Source organism: Heterocephalus glaber, unplaced genomic scaffold (assembly GCF_053883595.1).
Source record: "Heterocephalus glaber isolate CG9 unplaced genomic scaffold, H.glaber_assembly_v1.0 deba00001577, whole genome shotgun sequence".
NCBI lineage: Eukaryota > Metazoa > Chordata > Mammalia > Rodentia > Bathyergidae > Heterocephalus > Heterocephalus glaber.
In genome coordinates this window covers 11,683,896-11,703,693 of record NW_028258358.1, presented here as the reverse complement: position 1 = coordinate 11,703,693, position 19,798 = coordinate 11,683,896, and the positions used below count along the sequence as shown (strand labels likewise).

The 19,798-nt window shown below is 35.4% G+C and overlaps 2 pseudogenes across 1 annotated transcript; one reads left to right on the top strand and one right to left on the bottom strand.

The window, feature by feature from the left end:
* Window positions 1–2,027: 2,027 nt before the first annotated feature.
* Window positions 2,028–5,888, bottom strand: LOC101716820 (non-histone chromosomal protein HMG-17 pseudogene; annotated as a pseudogene).
* Window positions 5,889–6,419: 531 nt separating this feature from the next.
* On the top strand, window positions 6,420–10,406 carry LOC101717167 (serine/threonine-protein phosphatase PP1-gamma catalytic subunit pseudogene; annotated as a pseudogene). Its single transcript, XR_015443731.1, has 3 exons — window positions 6,420–6,439; window positions 8,188–9,150; window positions 10,005–10,406. The product of XR_015443731.1 is annotated as a serine/threonine-protein phosphatase PP1-gamma catalytic subunit pseudogene (transcript).
* The last annotated feature ends 9,392 nt before the right edge of the window (window positions 10,407–19,798 follow it).

Below are 19,798 nucleotides of genomic sequence, written 5' to 3'. Positions count from 1 at the left end.
AGGGCTGGGATAGAGCAAACTTCATTTTCTGGGAATCTGGATCTGATCTATATTCTCTCCAATTCTTAGATCCGGGAATTGATGAAGGAAAATGTGAAGTGTTCAAAGAGGCACAAATCATATTTGAGTAAGATCATTTATTAATCAGAGAATTTGATATTTGAGAAATAAAATGAACCAGATCACATTCATTGGAGATAGAATCTTTAAGAATTTCAAAATTTGTATCCCAATTTAGATAGGCTGAATTTTGTGCAAGATGTACACAATTTTAACTAACACTTAAACAATCAAGAACTCAATTGCTTAAAATTACTTAAGAAAATAAGAATTAACAATTTTCCCTATTGTTGTGACAATTACAGCAGTAGCTATGTAGTTGCCTAGGAACTGCTGTGTCCTCAAAAACAGAACCACTTTCAACCATTTCCTCACCTTGGATATCATTACTGTGCCTTTCCAAGAGAGTCTAAGAAACTGTAGTCTTTGTACAGAAGCCACGCCCTGAAAACACACAAAAGGAGGACTTTGGAGGAGTCCTTTTTTAATGGATTGCATGCTTGATTGTCTGTATCTGAAAATTAGAAAAATTCAAAAGATTGACAGCAATTGGATCAATTTTCTTCACAATAGAAAATTTCAAAGACTTTTTCACTCACACAAAACCAGAAAATAACAAGATCGTGAACACCCCAGAAATTTCAAAAATGCTTCACAGGTCCCTAATAATTATAAAAACAAGTCTTCATTTCTGAGATATGGTTAAAGTTCCACAAATGCTAGTTTATTCAACTCTCAGTTTTCTCTCCAATGGCCAAAACTTTTTAATGAGGTAACTAAAATTTATGTTGTGAACAAGTATCAAAATCTTATCAACATTCTTTTCTTCTATTTTTATTTACTGAATTATTTATTCATCCAACTCTAATCAAATTTAAAATTTCTTCTACTTCTCCCTGACATTTCCATTTACTCTGACTCAATTTGAGATTCACTTTTACATGCATAATCAAAGCTAAATAACTGAAGATAGAAAAGAAATATAAAGATAGACAGTTTTATGAATTAGGAACAATGAGTCTCAGCACTAATAAATTCGCTCACTTTTAATCATAAGCTGTATTTTTCCAGAAAGGTTTTCTATCCAGATATTTCTTTGGATTTTTGTTTATTAAACAATTAGTACATAACTACTATAGGCCAAACACTGATCAAAGCATATAACATACTAGGGCTATGGAGATGAATAAAATATAGTTAATATACCCTCAGATAATTATTTTTATGAGCAAAGGTCTCACTTTTCTGCCCAATCTGGTTTCATATTCCTAGGTTTAAATAATAATAATTAGGACTACAGATGCATGACACCATGCCCAGCAAGACTGATTCTGTAGGTAAAGGTAGACTTGTACACAGTCACTTTAAGAATATCCAAGGTTCTCAGACAATCATCCAAAAAAAGAGAAAATAATGTTTTAGATGCCTGTAAGTAGATCATTTTGAAACGTATTGAAATGTCAAATCTGAAGTGTTATTTCTCATACAGAATTATTTGCAGAAAAATCAGAGTCAAAATAATTATTCCTTATGAAATACTGTTCTAGGAATGTGATTTTCCATGAATAAGATGCCTTTGTGTTCCCAATAAATATGAAGCATTCTAGAGAAGAGAAAAAGACTAAGCAATTTCTATTTTTTTTCAAAGAAGCTAATAAAACTTTAATTTTGGAAACAGACAAGAGCTGTATAAAAACAAATTTGTGAGTGAATCTAAGACATTAATATTGAAATAAAAATTCTAAACAAAATATGATCAAAACAAACCTAACAAAACATATATGAGCTAGTACAGTATAAACCAATTTCACTTACATTAAATGCAAAATTTTGGTTCAAAATTTTAAAATATTAGATATAATTCATTAATTATTAGGTTAAAGGATTATCTCAACCATCTTAATAATTTATGAAAAAGCTTAATAATTTATTATCTTAATAATTTATTAAAAATCACAAATGTGTTTAAAGCTTTAATAAATTTACAAAAGTAAGCAGAATATTGTCTATGAGCATATCTGTATGTGATGGGTGGATTTAAAGAAAATTATAACAATCACCCCCCCAGAAATTAAGATTAATGTTATCTTGAAAAATCAGAAAGATTGACACATAGAAAACTGTAGATAAAATATACTTTTATACATTTTAAGCTCTGTGATGGCTATTTAAGCATTTGTTTCATGATCTTTATATTCTTTGGTTGATGTGTTATTTCACAAATAATAAATTAACACATAAATAATTTACAAAATGAAAAATGTAGTATTTCATAATAACTAATATGAAAGGAGATTACTTACAAAAATAGCAGATAAAAATCATCAAATCTTTTTTTTTAAGCTTTTAACCAAGCATTAAAGAATTTTACTCTTGCTAGAATGATGCCCATGAACTCTATTTAGGGTAGCTCATTTCAGTCTGCTGTCTGTAAGATCATTGATGGATATCCCCATCTAACCAGAAACATGACATGAGGAAGATCCAACTAATGAAAATGGAACCCATGGCAAAGATGCAATAAGAAGATCATTCTGTCTCTCACCTTTGCAGGACCCCAAGACATCCAGAGACTGGCTAACTTCAAATGGTAAACCTAAGAATGGTTGCTAATAATTGAAAATGTTGTCTACTTTGTGCCAACTATTATACATAAATTACTTCTAATATTGACAGTGATCCTGTTAAGTGTGTATTTTAATTCTGCCCTCCCTTCTATCCTTCATCTACAAAACTTGTTCAAAAGAGACATATAAAAATTCTTGACAACATCTATATAACATGTAACCAGAGATAAATAAAAAACAAAAATTGGGGCTAATGCTGTGTGTTTTAGGAGCCACATGGCTTGCTTTTAGTTTCAATCAACTCTTCTTTAGATTTAAAATTGGCTTTCAACAAGACTCACCTAAGAGATTATTCACCACATTGCAAATTTGCTTTCTCTTCTATTCTTCACGAAAAGCTCATTTTGGACATGATATCATTTCAATCAGCTTCCAAGCATGTACAAAATAAAATTTCAGAGTTCTGATAGTCTTTCCCTTAAACTACCACTAGGAAAGAATCTGCTACACCTGAGAATCACCCAAAGGAAAAAGAAGAGATAATTGGCTGTTGTCCCTCTGGTTGCCCCCAAAAAGCACTTTTACTATCTCATCTTTGAGTAAACTCTTACTTGGTGCCACAACAAACATCAGTTTGCAATGAAAATATTCATGAAATTCCTGATAATTCTCAAATTTAGCAGAACTTAACAGAGCTTCATTCTTTTCATTTTAAGCACCACTGGATAGATAAGCCTGATTGGGTAGAACAAGAGTCTGGAAGAAAAAATGATTTACTTTCAACCAATAGACAATAACACTGCATGATTTAAAAGTTAGCAGAGGTTAACTGGCATTGGTAACATGTTACATCTCCTAGTGGTCACCTACAATAAGAGCTCTCAGGATTTTTTTTTTTTTTTTTTTTTTTTAGTACCGGGATCAAACTTGGGACCTTGAACTTGTGAGGCAGACAGCAGAACCACTGAGCTAAATCCCCAGCCCTCTCAGGATTGTTAATAGTTAATAGCTCTTCCATGTGATAGGCTCTTCAAAAGATAAATTGTATGCAAAGGAAAAATGTAATCTTTTTGGTATTTATCCTAATATTTCACCTGTATAATAAATATTTCTTGTTAGACAATGTAATATGGCTACACTGGATTAGAAAAGTATGCTGTTTTTTTTAAATTCATATGAAGTGAAAACAAAAATGGATATTCATCTGTCAATCAAGAAAAATAAATTATTTTCTAACACAAACATGTTAAGCAATACAATTTTTAATCTTTCAGCCAAATTGCATTATTCAAGGATTTTAATGGCTTTTCTTTCATTCAGTAAATAAAAGTAAATTTAAGTCATAGTAATGATGGGTCTTTATTAGCAACCAGCATATTGCAGCTATTCTTAGTATAAATTTAGCTAAGCTTGGCATGTCAAATTAGAGCAAAGAATTTGATATGTTTTCTTCCTCTTCTCACATTACAACAACTTTTCTGTTGTTTATTGCTTTTCAATGGGTGACTGAAGAAATTAGAAAGTTTGAGGGTGCAACTTTCTTTTAAAAAGAGTATCCATAGGTTCAAATGGACATCCACTATAACATCTGGAGAAATGATAAAATTTTTATTTCACGCAGAGCAATTATATATCTTAAAGGCTCTTTAAAGAAGTAGAAAATATACACATATACAGCATTATTTTATTATTGCTAATTAGAACAATCATAAATATCCCTTGCAAAGCACCAATAGTAGCATTCATCTAGTCAAAGCCTCACTATACATATTAAAAGTGCAGGAATATCTTAGCTCAAATGCTACACAAAAACCAGAACCTCAGACAAGGCTGGCATACAGTTGAATTATTTCATAGATGACACCATGGAGTAGAAGTAAAAAAGACAAGGGATCTTGTGACAGTTAATTTTAATGTGTCAAATTCATTGGACCATAGGGCACCCAGATATTTGGTCAAACATTCTGTGTGTGTGTGTGTTTTTAAGCCAAATTGTATCCAGATTTATTAAAGATACTTCTCATAAACAATCACAGTAGTTCAGGCAGGACATGAGCACACAATTGTTAACAGTATACAACAACTTTCAAACTCCTTTCTTAGATGGACCACCAAAAATCAGAAAGCCACTATAAAATCCAATGAAGCCTGAATTTGATACTCTGAGTAGGGAAAAGTTTAGAGTGAGGGTTGACATTTCACATTTAGCATGTTGTTTAACAGCTTTTCACAAGCCGATCCTGACCTTCAGAAAATGAAATGAAAATGGCAGAATTATCAATCTGAAGATCCACAATCTAGAAAAGGAAATCATTGCTCTTGTGGGACAGCATCTCAACATCACTGGTAAGTCCAAATTGCCTAACACACTTGTAACATCAGTTTTGGGGAGTCCAGTAAATCTATGCTTATGGCAAAGGAAAGGACGACATAAAATGAACTGGGAGTTCTCCTATACCACAAGGCACTTGTGCCAAGGTGGCCATGTGTGTCAACATCAGGGAATCCCTCCTCCTGGGAGCCGAGAGAAAGGCTCTCAGAACTAGCAGGGGCCAGGGATTTAGCTCAGTGGTTCCGCTGCCTGCCTTGCAACCTCAAGGACCCGAGCACGATCCTTGGTACCAAAAACAAAAACAAAACTGGCAGTGTAGGCTTTTCCACACAAGATCCAGCTTTGAGACATTGTAGTAGTGTCATATGCTCCTTCCTCAAAAACAATGAAGTATTCTGTGTGCTAACAACATAGTTTAAAAAAAAAAAAAAAAAAAAAAACGGCCCGGTATGTAGCTCAGTAGTGCCGCCTGCCTTGCAAGCAAGGGGTCCTGAATTCAATCCCCGGTACCAAAAAAAAAAAAAAAGCTAAAGCAAAATTCTACATTTTTATAAAACTTGATGAAAATAGTATTTACACTATACAGTCACCAGCAGTACACAGTTATTAAAAGTGCACACACTTCCCTTGGCATCTCCGGCACCTTCTGCTTTTTGTCCCTGTTCTGTTTTGGCGTCTCCATTTTCTACAGGGTTTTCTCCTCCTTCCCTGCAGCAGCTTTTCTCTTTTTTCCCTTTGGGTACCTTCTCTCCCTTCTTTGCAGGGGCCTTTTTCAGCTTGGGCTCTGGTATCGGAGGAGCTGGTTTAGCAGACAAACTTTCCGGTCTTCTCTGGGGCCCGTCCTTCACCTTGCTTTTATCACATTTAGCGTCCCCTTCAGCCTTTTGCTTGGTTGCTGTGGAGACCGAGCCAGGACGCAGGCGCTCCATGACAGACGCAGAAGCGCGTGGCTTTGGTCAGTCCGGGGGGGTGGGGGGGTGGGGGTTCTTCTCACCTCTTCTTCCCATTCTTTGTGTTTCTATGAGGATATTTTGGGTGAGATTTAAATTGTTAGACTGGTTGAAGGTTATCTTCCCTAATACGGAGGGTGGGAGTCTCCAATCAGTTGAAGACCTACATAGAACAAAACATCTGACCCTTCCCCAAGTAAAAGAGAAACTCTTGCCTGACGACTTTCAAACTGGGACAAGGACTTTTTTCTGCCTTTGGACAGTAAGTAAAGACCAGCTCTTCCTGAATCTCTTGTCCATCAGCCTTCCGACCTAGACCATTGTCTCTCTTGGATCTACAGCATGCTGACTCAGTCTGTAAATATTGAAATTTTTCAGCCTCCATAATTAAGTAAGCCATGATATATATCAGGATTTGTTATTAAATTGTCGAGCAATGCAGACAACTGGTGCTCAATCAACAGTGGAGCCATAAAATGTACCTCAAAATTATTTCCCAGCAGTGCTAAGATGCCCATTGTGAGGGTCAGGTGAGTTCCTATAGTCATCCATTTCTTGAGCCAAAGATAATTCGGGACAAGAAACAAACAACCTGCAGTGAGTATACCGCCAGCATGAAAGTGGTTCAAACCTACAGAGCAATTGCTTGGAATCAGAGATGAGGCAGAAAACACATGGGTACTGTGCAAGAAGGATCCAAAGCAAGATGCACTTTAGGCGATTTAGATGAATTCTCTCTTCAGTCCATTGGTTATGAGTTCTTCAAAATAGTATCTAACTACAATATAGTATACAAAAATTGTAGTGCAGAAAGGTTAGTGGAACCTATAAAAACTGACTCTCTAAATGCCTGCAATAATCAACTAGATAATAAAATTTAAAGTTGGATACTCATGGTTGCAGTAAAATCTAAAAAGCATCTTGCGTTTAAGAAGAATCTATAAAACCTTTTCTGAAGTCTGAATGTTTTTGTTTCCCTAAAATGTATATATTGAAATTCTAACCCCCAGGATGATGGTATTAGGAGATCGTGATTAGAACATGAGAATACAGCCCTCATGAATAGGATTAGCGTTCTTATAAAAGAATCATCTGAAAAATCCTTGACCTCTTTTACTATGTAAGGTTACAGGAAAAAAGACAGCATTCATGAACCACAGAGTGGGCTCCCAATAAACAGCAAATCACCTGATGCCTTGATCATGGATTTCCCAAAGTCCAAAACTGTTAGAAACAAATTTCTGTTGTTTATAAGCTACCCAGTTTGTGGTATTTTGTTATAACATCACAAAAAAATGAAAACAGTCTGTATGGACACAGTGTCAAAATTCTAGCAAAGGACATAGAAAATAATCTGAACTGGGCCAGGGATTTAGCTCAGTGGTTCTGCTGCCTGCCTCACAAGCGCAAAGTCCCAAGTTCGATCCCTGGTACCAAAAAAAGAAAATTATCTGAATTAATAGAAGAACATCTCATGCCTTTGAATTCATATTCAATGAATTCTATTTCATCCCATGTATTTGAATAAAATTCAAATTCATCTATCCATTTAAAACAGCCCTAAGCAAAATTAAAATTCAAAGTTTGGAGAAACTTGATAAACTTACTATAAAATTCATTTGGAATAGTGCATGAATAGTGTTTTTTAAAATGTAGTTTCAGTGCAGGAATAAACGGCTAGACCAATGGGACAAAATATAAATTAGAGCTAAAAATCCATACGAAAATATATAAGGGATTGCAAATAATAGTATAAAAAAGGATTGTTCAATAAATACTATTGGGGAAACTAGCTCATCATTTGGAGGGAAAATCCTGAGTAAGAAGCTTGAGAATTTTGTGATCCATGGACAAGTTTGCACTAAACCAAGTCAACGGAAAGGTAAATATTGTATGAGTCTGAAAACGGGCGTGAAATTCATGGAAAGTACAATGATAGCATGGTAGTTGCCAGAGACTTGGGGAAAAGACTAATCTCGAATCTTTTTTTAATAGTATTAGAATTTCAGCTTTGAAAATGAATAGTTCTGGAAATGCTTGCACAATAATGTGAGTATACCTGATACTATTAAATTGTGCACCTCAAAATAGTTAAGATGGCAGGATTTTTAGGCATGTTTTATAATTTTAAAAAATACAGTCCTCGTGGTTCCAGCAGGGGAGAGAAGGAAGAAGAGCAAGGAGCGGGGCGATTGAGGGGACCCTTGCTGGCTGCTGCCACTGCAGCCACCACCGGCCTCTGTGCTTGTGGCTGGGAAAAGGGAGTGTGAGTCCCAAGCGCGGGCCGGCGGTGCTGCGGGAGGCTCGGCAGTGGGGAGGTGAGGGCGAATATAGATAAACTCAACATCGACAGCATTATCCAACAGCTGCTGGAAGTGAGAGAGAGGGTCCAAGCCAGGGTCCAGCTACAGGAGAATGAAATCAAAGGACTGTGCTTGAAGTCTCGTGAGATCTTTCTCAGTCAGCCTATCCTACTAGAACTTGAAACATCATTCAAAATATGTGGTGATATCCACGGACAACGCTATGATTTGCTTTGGCTTTTTGAATATGGTGGTTTTCCACCAGAAAGCAACTATCTGTTTCTTGGGGACTATGTGGACAGGGGGAAGCAGTCATTGGAGACTATCTGCCTTTTACCGGCCTACAAAATCAAATACCCAGAGAATTTTTTTCTTCTCAGAGGGAACCATGAATGTGCCATCATCAATAGAATTTATGGATTTTATGGTGAATGTAAAAGAAGATGCAACATTAAACTATGGGAAACTTTCACAGACTGTTTACCAATAGCAGCCATCGCAGATGAGAAAATACTCGGCTGTCATGGAGGTTTATCTTCAATCTATGGAGCAGATTCGGCAAATTATGTGATCAACTGATGTACCAGATCAAGGTCTTCTTTGTGATCTTTTGTGGTCTGACCCCGATAAAGATGTCTTAGGCTGGGATGAAAATGACAGAGTGTCCTTCACATTTGGTGCAGAAGTGGTTGCAAAATTTCTCCCTAAGCATGATTTGGATCTTATATGTAGAGCCCATCAGGTGGTTGAAGATGGATATGAATGTTTTGCAAAGAGGCAGTTGGTCACTCTGTTTTCTGCACCCAATTATTGTGGAGAGTTTAACAATGCAGGTGCCATGATGAGTGTGGATGAAACATTAATGTGCTCCTTTCAGATTTTAAAGCCTGCAGAGAAAAAGAAGCCAAATGCCACAAGACCTGTAACCCCTCCAAGGGGTATGATCACAAAGTTACCAAAGAAATAGATGTCATTTTGACACTGCTTAGTTGGGACTTGTAACATAGAGTATATAACCTTCATTTTTAAAACTAATGTGTACTGGTCAGCTTCCTCAGATAGATGTGTTTGTGGGGCCCTTTTGTTTTTGTTTTAATGAAGGACATTTGCTGGTTGTAACAGCAAATGAAAGACATTCCACTCCCAGGAAAAGTGTTTTGTTTTTGTTTAATTCTCTGTCCCTTTTAAAAACAACTTTAATGATGGTGTTAAAACTGTACACCCTAGGACAGTTTATTCTGTTGGGGGGAGGGGCGGGAAAGTGTGTAAGTGATCTTTTTTTAATTCAGTATAACCCATGAATAATGTAAATCCTCATTTTCCTTAGAATATAAACAGAGCCCTAGGGTGCTCTGAATCTGTATGTTATTGTCATAAAATTAATATTATTGTTGATACAAACCACTGTGAACCGTTTTTTATTTTAAAATTTTGTTTCAAAGGGATTGTTTTTTCTTCTCATTGTCTTGTCATGTACAAACCAGTTTTTATAACCGTCAACAATAGAAGTAATCTTCAGCCTTGCCCGGATCACTGGTATGATGCATATTTAATTAAAGCACACTTTCCCCCACTTACTTAAAATGATAATTAAAGCCATTCTTTTAAGTGTTTGTGACTAAAGCCAAAGTTTCTGTTGGAATTGCATTTTTAGCCCATTGGGGATTCAAAAACAGGTTTTTTATTTTGAATAGTAATTAGTAATATAGTGCTATTTAAGCTATTATGATTAAAGTTAATTACATTTTATACAATTTCCATGTAATCTATTCATTAAGTAATCTTTTTATAGTTGGACCAGGCCTGAACCCGTCCATTCAAAAAGCTTCAAATTATAGAAACAATACTGTTCTATATGAGTGACTGATTATGCTTTCTTTATTCTGCAGTGAATTTGAGCCTTTTAAGTCAAAATAAAGGAAATAACCTGCTGTCCACAAGTTTATACAGAATTCACAGTATCTATGACTTTTCTTAACTAAGATCTATTAAAAAAAAAAGAAATCTGTTTCAACAGATGACCGTGTACAATACCACGTGGTGAAAATGAATTCAGATTTATTAAATGATAAACATGTTAAATCTTCTCAGTGTCTATTTATCAGCACAATACACACAGGAAAACTTTTGATGGCATGTTGAATAGATTTTAACAAATACATTGCTCTGGAAACCACACACACAAAAATACAGTGGACCCTCAAGTCACGACCAACCTGACATATGAACAACTTGGGTCAATTAGATTAATGGAAGATTCATCTGCCTCTTGTTATCTATAGCATATACCCAGGTAAACAGTCAGATCTCAGCTGTATTAACTTTCAACCAACTGGAATTACAATCAGCCCTCAGGAACCAATCGAGTTTGTAGGTCAAGGATCCACTATACTATACTCAGTGAAGGACACTGTCTTACTGGAATGGAAAAAAAACTTATGATATCTAAAACTAATGAGATTAGTATCAAAATTATATGAAGAACTCCTGTAAATTTTCTAGAAGGACCCAGAACTCCTCCTAGAAATATATACAAATAAAATAAACAGACAATATATCATAGTAAACAGGAAAGTAATGAGCATATGAAAAGGTGCTCAAAAATTATTAGTAATCGGAGAATTGAAAATTTTAAAACAGTGAAATATCATGTTATACATTTTGCACTGGCTTAGTTATTTGGGCTTATTAGTCCCAAATATAGCCAGTAATGTAGGACTTTCATAAACACTTCATCAAAGTGTAGAGTGTGGCTCCTTCTTAATCAAATTAAATGTGCTCCTAGCCAGCAACCCCTGTCCTGAGTGTGCATGCTAAAGAAATTCTCATTCAAATCCCTGAGGCCTCTGGTGCCGGGCTGCTCTTCTTGATGCTATTTGTGGTAACAGGAAATCGGAAGCCACCTGGGTCAAAAGCCTCTTATGGAGATGTTAAAAGCAGTGGTAAATTTATAAATAACATCCTAAAATAAACTTTACACTGTAGTGCTTTAGGGAAAAATACAACATAAATTAAAAATAGATCCAATTCCAATGGAGTCAATTGAAAATATAAACATTCAAAACAGTGGTGCATACTGTGCAAAATATGATACACTTTAAATAGCAAATGTGTATTTTGGAGTGGGGAGAACTAGATTAGAGTGTTGTTTTGTTGTTTGTGGTACTGAGGATTGAACACAGGGCCTTCACATTGAGCTATGACATCTCCAGCCCATTTATTTATTTATTTATTTATTTATAAATCTTGAGACAGGGGCTAGCTAAACTGCCCAGGCTGGGTTGGAACTTGAAATCCTCCTGCTTCAGTCTCACAGAGTGCACAGATAACAGGCAGGGAGTTAGGGTTTGAGGGCAAAGAAAAGAAAAAGAAACCACCACAAGGCTCATTTGCTGTATGAGACAGCAGGCGTCCAGCAAGCATCCAGTCAACCTCCTGGACTCTCAGTCTTTTGCTGTGAAGTTATGAGATCTTCTGGTCACAGCTTAAGGTCATTCGTTTAGTAGAATTTTTCATTGTTTTATTCCTTAAGAAAACAAAATAAATCAAGAATCATTTCATTATTCTAGGTTTAGTGTAGTGTAGTTGGACCAAAGAAGTATTCACTGGCAAGAAAAAAAGAATGTTGTTTGGATGAAAATCTAGTTCTTTGCTTGATAACTTTTCTGTCCTTGATGACATTTATAAAACAACATTATGTACTTTTGAAATTTTTTAACCATATGCTTTTCTTTGGTTTGGTTTTGGTTTTGGGTTTTGAGACAGGGTCTTGCTATGTAGTTCAGGCTAGCTTCGAACTCATTGTTTAGCCCATGCTGACCTCGAGCTCACTGTGATACTCCTGCCTCAGTTGCCCATTTTCTGGGATCACGGGCTTCACTGCCATGCCTAGCCTTTTAAAATGTTATTTTTTAAAAGTAGAGACTTTTGCAAATTTTTGCTTAAGTAATTTTGGCTCTTGTTATTTTCATTCTTTCCTTGGATCAGAGACTTGGGAAAATAAGGTATGTGAATTTTAAAGTAAAAAGATTGTAATGGCTCCTCAGTAAAAGACTTTAGAATCTTTGAAATTACACATAAAAGACAAAATTTGACAACTACCCAAGCCAAGCCTCCTCAGCTCTGCTTCTTAATTCTTCTTTGCAGAAGAAGGAGAAGAATGACTCTGAATGTCATTAGCTCAAGCCTGTTTGGCTAAGTGCTCATCCACAGAGTGGACGTAACGTACGTGGGCAACCATTGCACCTGCCAGCTTGAGTGGCCGAAAATCACTACAGCTCTGTGCAGGACCAAGGACTGGAAATGTTTACATATTTATAACACTTCATTTCTCAACAGTAAAAGTTCCAAAATGTACTGAAGTCTTTTTTTTTAATAAATTCTAACATTTGGCAAAATAAGATTGCTTCTAAGAATAAGTTATTGAAAATGCTAATGAATGGTTCAGAAAATTTAGATAGTAAGGGCATCATATATAACATTATCCTTTGAACATGTGTGAATTAAATTTAAATATGTAGAAATTTAAATTATCAACCAATCTTGCTGTTTAAAGATGAAAGAAGAAAAATGTAATAAAATGTATTAGACATGGACTTAATTAGCTGCAGAGTTGTTCCAACAGCCTTAAGCATCATAGATGAGAAAAAATGAGGTATTTTTTTTAAAAAGAAGAGTATTTTCTTTGCCACCTTGTTTCATTTTTATGTTTGGCCAGAGGGCACAGAAGGACCAGTGATGGATTGAGTGCCACAGGGGCATGAAATGGACTTTTCCTTGCCAGGATGACAGGGAATTAATAATCCCTATGAACAGGCCCTTCACTTCAATTAGCTCTGAAAAATAAAGCATTGAAAATCCATGTGACAGAATGGGTTTGTCTTTATTATAAAGTGTACCTCAAATGTTCTCCCTATTTTTCACTCTGTTCTCCCCCTTTCCTGGCATTACTTCTTGAAAGGAATGGAAATAGAAAGGTTAATGTTCCCTATGGAGACACAATTTCTTAACAAAAGTTTAGTATTTTAAATCCAGTGACATACAAAAATGATAAAATGTCACCAACAAGTAGGGCTTGATTTAATATTTCTAACAATCAGTATAATTCACCACATTATTAGAGGGAAAAACAGCTTATCATCACTATGGATGCTGAAAATAACACTGATGAAATTAAATTCTCATTCATGGTTTACAAATAGCAACTTAAAATAGATAGCTATAAAATACTAATACATATTTAATATGATACTAACCCTTTGAGATAGAAAGTAAGTTAAGGATATATTGTTTAACTACTCTATTCAACACTGACCTGGAAATCCTAGCCAATACAGTAAGGCAAGAAAAAGAAATGAAAAGTAAAAAGGAGGAAGGAAAAATAAAATTGTCATTATTTGCAAATGGTGTAAACAGAAAATTCTAAGCAGCTAAAGATAACTTTTGGAAACAATAGTTGGATTTAGCAATATCAGTAGATATGATGACCTATACAAAATCACTTGTATTGTAATATATTGTCGACAAAAATAGAAAATACAGGCACCATCTGGGAATTACTGTGTCTACTTGAATATGGAGTTTACATCAAAATACTCCTGAGAGTGTAGCAATAAGCATGCCTCAGATCAATACTGTAAGTCATGGTCCCTATAGTTCATCAGATAATTTTTTCATAGGATTGAACAGGTATTCAGACTTATTTTGTTTATTCTTCCAAGAACAATTAAATTTTATGTGCAGATAATTGAGCCAATTCAACTTCGTTGCATTCATAGAAACACTAGAAGGAAGGAACATGCTTAAACATTATGTAAATGGATACCTTAAATCAATATAGCAATTGAGAATGTATATTTGAGGTTTCCACATGATGACGTGGACTCCTTGTTTTGATTAGGGGTGCCTCATTACCATTATCATTACATACATGACATGAAACAACTGAACAATGTAATACGATTTGAAATGTAGAGAAAATAAGAAAATAAAATTCCACTGATAGAATTATCATAAGACGTAAATAAATATAAGAGTTTTGAATCTGTTCTCACTTGGAAATATATTTGTATCTCAGTTTTTTCACTTAGTGGATGCCTTTTACCAGTTCATCCCTCGAAGTTTCAATTTCCTCATTTACAAAATGTCAGTAATAATAGCACTTATAAGATTGTTACAGGGGGCCCTCAGAGGTTTCAGGTACAATTCTACATTATATATAATAACTAAAAGTGTTTGCGTATACATGTGTGTAGGCATATGTGTGTAAGTGCATAGTGTGATTAAAAATTATAGTGGATGTTTAAGATTTTAAAAATTATTACAATAAAAGACACATATCCAGTAATACTACTCAAAATATTCCCCCTTGCTTTGAACACACTTATCCCATCACTCTTACCACTTTCTAAAGCAGTTCTGGAAATTCTGTTTAATGAGTGACTTTCATTATCATGGCTGCTTCAATGTCTTGAATCTATTCAAAACATTTACCTTACATGGTAATTTTATTTATTTATTTATTTATTTATTTTGGTACTGAGGATTGAACTAAGGACCTCGAGCTTGCCAGGCAGGGGGTACACCTCTAACCTACATCCCCTGCCCAAATTTTTTGTTTGTTTGTTTTATTTTTTGTGCTTGCCAGGCAAGCGCAGCACCACTGAGCTACATCTCCAGCCCATCATGGTAATTTTAACTTTGAGAAAAAGTCAAAAGTCACACTGTCGCAAATGTAGTGAATAAGGTAGATGAGGACACACTGTAAAGTTTTTATGGCCTACCTTCCAATTGGATGGTATGTGGCAGCAGCATTCACCATATTTGTATCACACCTGGTAAAGACACTCATGAAGGAGGACTTCTAGAACTGCTTTAGAAAGTGGCAAAAATGACAGGATAAGTGTTTATGAAGCCAGGGGGAGTAATGGGGGGCTTAGTGGAAATGTGTCTTTTACTGTAATAATTTTTAAAATTTAAATATTCACTGAATATTCGGATCATATATTTTTTTTCTGTAAATTTAGTAAGGACAGAGGTAGTATTTGAGTCCAGTTAGATTAAATCTATGGTCCTAACTACTGAACACACCATTGACTGACTTAATTCATCATTATTTATTCAACAAATACTGTTTGCTAAGTACAGTGTGTACTCCCTTATAGTAATACAGTTAGAAAATAAGTAATATAAATGTCAGCAAGTGAGAAGAGCTGCCAAATACATATCTATATATAACAAATATATTATATATTGAGTATTAGAAAAATTTTAATTACATGTTTAATATATTTTTAAATTTAAAAATTATTTTAAATTAAATGTCAAAAATCATATATGACAGCATCAAAAAACAAAAGTATGTGGGAATAAATATAAGAATTTATAGACTATTTCTATTTGAAAGTTATAAAACATTAAAGACACAGAGGAAAAATTAAAGACATTATTGAAAGGAGGGATACCCAATAGCCATGACCTAAATACCTGATTTCATTAAAAAGAAGTCAATTTTCCCCAACTACTACACAGATTCTAGACATTCCCAATTAAAGTATCAGGAATGTTGGTGGAAAATAATAAATTGATTCTAAAATTTCTGTAGAAATGTGATGAGTCAGGAATAGCCACATGAGTCTTGAAAGAGAAGGGTAAGGGAGGGAAGAAGAGAAAGAAAGACGGGAGAAAGGTAGAAGGGGAGAAAATGGGAATGCAAGAAGAAAAGGCAGAGGAGGATAAGGAGAAAACCAAGCTCATTAAAAACACCAATAATTAATAGACTGCAGTAATAATGCAGAGATAAACAAATAGATCATTAGAATGGAATAAAATCCAGAAACAAATCCTTATTTATACAATCACCTGAATTATAAAAAATAGTTCAATGAGTAAAGACTTTTTTAATGTAACAGTAAAGGCTGGTGTAGTTCAGTGCCTGAGCACTTCCTTAGCAGGCCTGAGAGCCTGGATTTGATTCCTAGCACTGAAAAAAAAAAAAAATCAATCAGAGATATCCATAAGTCCAAAATTGAACAGTGATATTTTCAGGGACACCAAAATGGAAACCAGTTGTATCATTGACCTAATGTCAAAAACAAAACCAAAACATTTTTAAAAGTTATAGTAGAAAATCTTTGTGATCTTGGGGTAAGAAAAAGTTTCTTAAGTAGGTTCCCAAATGCAACAATCATAAAGGAGAAAGTTTTATGTATTTGGTTACATTAAATTTAAAAATGCATATGCCACAAAAGATATTCTTAATTGAAAAGGAATGTCACATTGAGAAGATACCTCTTACAATACCTATGTCAAACAATGACTAATACACACAAAAATCATTCATACACTTACATAGATCAATAAGGAAAAGGCAGATGTTGTGATTCTAAAATGGGCAAGACTTGCCCAGACACATCACAAAGGGAGCATCCAAATATCCAGGAGGATAAGTTATGTAACATCAATCGTTATCAGAGAAATGCAAATTGAAATCACATGTAATAATGCACACATGCACACACACATACACACACACACACACACACACACACCCCACAATGGCTAAAATTAAAAAGATAAAAAAAAAATCAAGCTGAAACTGACAGCCCCAACTGTTAGCAAGGCTGAAAGGACTAGAACCCTCAGACACTGCTATCATGTCTTCCTTGGTTCAATGACTTGGGAAAACTACAGTATTAAGGTGATTTTCAAAACAAATATGGAGTGGAATAACACACATAAATAACATTTACTGTCTTATTTTATCGAAAGTTCAAAACTCAGGCAAAATTAACCTGAGGTGATAGAAGTCCAAGTAGTGATTATCTTTTGAAAGCAGGATGCTGACTAGGAGTTATACAGCTTTTAGAGTATTTCAGGAAATTTGGTGGTAATTGGACAGTGGTCTTTGTATTAATTATATTTAAAAAATTTTTTCTCAATTTTATGATGCTTTGACATGTTGGAAAGTTTACCAGGCAGGGAAAAATGGTCCTTTCTAGTGGTAGCCAGCTCTTTTGATACTGAGGTCCTTTTGAGACAGCATCTCACTAAGTCACTAAATTACCCAGGCTGGGCTCAAACTTGCAATTCTCCTGCCTCAGCCTCCCAGAATGCTGGAATTACAGATGTATACCACCAGGTCCAATGACAATTTTTTTTTTTTGGTACCAGTGATCGAACTCAGGACCTTGCTCTTGCCAGGCAGGCAGCCGAACCACTGAGCTAAATCCCCAGCCCCTGTGACAATTCTTTTTAATAGCAAAGGACTCAGCCCCTAGCAGGTGTTCATGGATTTCATATGCAAACCAACCAATCCCAGGTCTAAAGAATGGATGACTTGTTTATCTAACTCTCACTCACCAAGCCTAATTTCCTACTTTAAATCTTCCCAGGGACAATCAATAGGCAACTAGAGAGCTACCTTGCTAATCCAATGACTGTTGGAATAATTGAAACTTGCCCGTCTTAAACTATTTACACTGCCTTGCCTTGCTCAGAGAGTCCCCAATAAAAGCTCTGGCCTGGCCTTTCCTCCACTTTCAGCCATCTGACCAAATCTTGATGCTTCCCCATGGCCCTCAGTGGTGTGTGGTGTGTGGTGGCACTCTAAAGCCACCAAGACCCGCGAGTATAATAAACTTCCTTCCAAGCATCATTTTTCTTTCTTCCTATGGCCACGAGATTTTATCATGTACCCCACATTCATTCTTAGAACAAACACACATGCATTCACTTTGCAAAACTGAATCAATTATGTCTGTGCTTTTTCAATATGCATGTGTTTTCATGAAAAGTTTTTAAGTTTTTTTAACTCTAAACTTCTATATTAAAATTCAAGCATTCAACCTCCATGAATATTATTTTCACTAAACGTATGTGGAGTTAAGACTCAGAGCATACACATCACTCTCTGTAGCAAGGTAGATAATAAATCAGGAATTTCATTTAAATATTTTAAGTCAGGCCATTAAACTAAGCAACCACATATCTCAAGGGTAAAATTCAATTAAGAAATTTGCTCTCTTGGTTTGCTTGGTTGCAATGGCATGCAGAGGGGCTTGTGGAAATAGCTCAGGTTTTGAAGTCTGTCAGAGATAAAAATAAGAATGTGATCCTCTATATCTTATTTCCAAAATAAGGACAGCAGGGTTGGGGATTTAGCTTGGTGGTTTCGAAGCCTGCTGCGCAAGAGCAAGGACCCGAGTTCGATCCCCGGTACCAAAAAAATCAAAGCAAAAACAAAAACAAAAAACACAGCACTAGGTTATTGTCCCAGTAGATACAATGTATACAGAGTACATTAATGCAATGCACAGAATATACTAGAGTAATAATAATAATTTGCATTAAATTTCTCAGTATACAATGTTTTTGCTGCATGTGTGGCTGTATCACTGCCCATCAACATTAGCTTCTCACTGAAAGTGAGCATCTCATTAAGCATTGAGATCAGAAATCTCTTATCACTACTGAAAAACATTCTTTTTTTAAATTAATTTTATTGGTACATCTTAGGTATACAATATAATGACATGCATCCTTGGAAATTTGCACCTTTACATAATCTCTCTCGGTTCTTATTTTTTCCCCTTCCCCTGCCTTCCCTTCAACCCCTCCATCTCTCCCTATTTACAAAAACTTTGTTTTCATTTCTTTAATTTCTCATATTAATTCCATTCCCTTCTTTCCTTTCACATACCCCTCCCACTTCCCCTTCCCCTTTGCACCTTTTCTTCCTATTTCACATTATTTTTATAGCTTTTAGTCCTTCTTTACACTTTCAGTTTCTCACACCAGAGAAACAAATCGGTATTTACACATGTGTGTCCTATTTATTTCACTTAAAAGTATTGCCTCAGTGCGCATCCATTTAGCTATAAATGTCTCTAAAAATTTCTCACTTTTACAGCTGAGCAGTACTCCATTTTATTAAAAAAACACACATTTTCTTTATATAGTCTCCAGTTGATGGGCAATTGTGTTGCTTCCCAGTTCTAGCTAATACAAATTGTGCTGCTCTGAAAATGGGTGCGTATATATCACTGTGGTATGATTCTTTTAATTCTTTGGGGAAGATACCCAGCAGGGCAATAACTGGGTCAAATGGGACTTCCAGTCCTAGTTCTTTGAGGTATGTCCATACTGATTTCCACAGTGGTTGCACCAGCCTACACTCCCACCAGCAGTGGAGCAGGGTTCCTCTTTCCCCCACATCCCCACCAGCATTTGTTATTGTTTGACGTCATAATAGCAGCCATTCTTTCTGGGGTGAGATGGAATCTCAGAGTTGTTTTCATTGGCATCTCTCGAATGACCAGTGATGTCGAACATTTTTTCACATTTATTTCCTATTTCCACTACTTTGTCTGAGAAAGGTCCATTCATTTCAGATGCCCATTTTGGGATTGGGTCTTTAAATTTGGGAGGTCTGATTTATTTTTAAGTTCTTTACGGATTCGAGATAGTACACATTTGCCTGAGGAAAAACAGGTGAAAAAATTTTCCCATATTGTGGGTTTTCTCTTCACACTGTTGGTGGTTTCTCTTGTTGTGCAGAAGCTTTTTTATAAAAAGAGATCCCACTTG